The sequence below is a fragment of the Idiotropiscis lumnitzeri genome, unplaced genomic scaffold (genome assembly GCF_059441095.1).
Source record: "Idiotropiscis lumnitzeri isolate Australia: NSW breed Sydney's pygmy pipehorse unplaced genomic scaffold, RoL_Ilum_1.0 HiC_scaffold_139, whole genome shotgun sequence".
Lineage (NCBI taxonomy): Eukaryota > Metazoa > Chordata > Actinopteri > Syngnathiformes > Syngnathidae > Idiotropiscis > Idiotropiscis lumnitzeri.
In genome coordinates, this window is record NW_028283677.1 from 193,177 (window position 1) to 195,421 (window position 2,245).

Below are 2,245 nucleotides of genomic sequence, written 5' to 3' on the forward strand. Positions count from 1 at the left end.
ACAAAAAAAAGCACAAAAAATGTTTTTGATAAAATAAATTTATTTGCACATAACACTAAACGACTGAACTGTTGAACTATGTACAAAAATGAAATACATCAGTGTCATACATACTTTTTTTTTGTGTGATATAAAATAAAACAGTTGCCTTGATGCAAGGGCACACAACATAGTTCACACCACATTCTTGTTTCACTCCGTTTGCCTTTGCACAAACAGACCCGACACTTTCGTTGTGGTCTGGCTTTGCTGGTCCGTGGAAAATAGGCGAGCTTGTGTTTGTCCACTGGGGTTTGTGTGAAAATAATTGTCTGGGAAGTGATTGCTGGCATCCGCGATGTGCTGCAGAAGCTCATCCGTGAGAAACAGCTGCAGGAAATCAGCTGGCTCCTCAGACTCCAAATGGGCAGCGGCATTCAGTGGTCCAGGGGTTGCTGTAAAGTCGATTTTCCTCGGTTGCCATCCAGTGTGACGCCATCCGGAACCACTGCTTCCTGATGCACAACCTGTAAATTACAGAAATACAAACAATTGGAAATATATATTTATTGCTGCATTTTATTGCTGGCGTGTGAAGTTTCATATTATAATTTACCTTTCTTTACACCAACAAGACGAGGAGGAACTTTCTTGCCGCGGGATGCACAATCTGTGAATTTTAGAAAGTATGCATGATTACCACACCATTCAGTATTGTTGTTTCCTCGTCGGGGAGGAGATGCGCTCGCGCGTAACTGCACATTTACGCGACATTTTCTGCCCGCAAGATGCATGATATGTACAATAAAAGCATGAGGGCTAAAACCACATGTTCAATGGTAACTTGCGAGCGTTTACTTCCTCGTCGGCGAGGACTTACGCTCGCGTGTAATTGTGCAATAGGCGCCCGGACGAGAAAGTCAGCGAGCAAGCTTGCGTCTAACTGCACATTTACGCGACATTTTCTGCCCGCAAGATGCATGATATGTACAATAAAAGCATGAGGGCTAAAACCACATGTTTAATGGTAACTTGCGAGCGTTTACTTCCTCGTCGGCGAGGACTTACGCTCGCGTGTAATTGTGCAATAGAGGCGGCCGGATGAGGAAGTCAGCGAGCAAGCTCGCGTCTAACTGCACATTTACGCGACATTTTCTGCCCGCAAGATGCATGATATGTACAATAAAAGCATGAGGGGTAAAACCACATGTTCAATGGTAACTTGCGAGCGCTTACCTCCTCGTTCGGGGGGGATCTGGTGAGGACTCTCAGCTGCTTTGGCTATTGTCCGAAGGCAGGCGATGCAGGCCGCAAGGCACGCGCACCCTCTTTAGACGCCGTTTTGTTGTGACGACGACGAAGCGTCATCCTCTCAACCAAAGCGTCTCCATCGCCTTGATGCTTTTAGGAAGCTTTTTTTTTACAAAAAAGCATTCCTCGATCGTCATTTGCTTGGAGGATTTCATTGCTAACGCTACTAATGCGACTGCTGCTAGTGCTGCCGATGCTGCTGCTACCCACGCTGCTCTCCACACTTATAAGTCTACCCCAGGATCCCGCCCCCCCATTTGTACCTCTGGCGCAGATTCAAGGCGGATCTTTTGCACCTCTGCCCCCTGCTGGGTGATTTTTACATGATTCACAATGCGGACAAGGCTGATTCTCAGTCAGAGGTTGCATCAGACCCTTATGTACACTATGACGTAAAAAAGACAGGAAACGTACTTATACGTCTTTGGTAGAGGGCGCCATTGCATTAAAAGACGTCTTTGTACGTCTAAGGGAGTAAATGAGTTGAACAAAGTACAGGGTCCTTCACCTGACTACAGATGATCTTCTGGGGACTTTATTTGGTTTTAATCACTTTTGGGGTCTGTATCTATGCACACTCCCTGGTTTTGCTACCTTCCCGGGTACCACATACACACTGCTTAGTTTCTCTGCCTTCGTGGGTACCACATACATATTGCTTGGTTTCTCTGCCTTCCTGGGTACGACATACACACTGCCTGGTTTTGCTACCTTCCTGGGTACCAGTCACACAAACGTCAGACGACTCAGCACATACCGACTGTCTCAGCACTACACACTTTCACTCCAAGGCAGTGCTGTGAACCAACTTACTGACAAGAGGTAGTATTTAGAATTTTAAAAAGTGCTTGAAAGGTTTTGTTCATGTAAAACCAACAGATTATGACATTATTATTATTATTTAAATCAGTATTAAACAGCATCAGCATAGGTTAAAGATATTATACAGACTATA

At 45.1% G+C, this 2,245-nt stretch overlaps 1 long non-coding RNA gene across 1 annotated transcript; it reads right to left on the reverse strand.

Moving 5' to 3' along the window:
* Positions 1-307: 307 nt before the first annotated feature.
* On the reverse strand, positions 308-1,520 carry LOC148315082 (uncharacterized). The gene is made up of 3 exons (XR_015841291.1): positions 1,216-1,520; positions 596-649; positions 308-506 (listed from the first exon to the last, which is right to left on the reverse strand). It is a non-coding gene; the product is annotated as an uncharacterized LOC148315082 (long non-coding RNA).
* Positions 1,521-2,245: the final 725 nt, after the last annotated feature.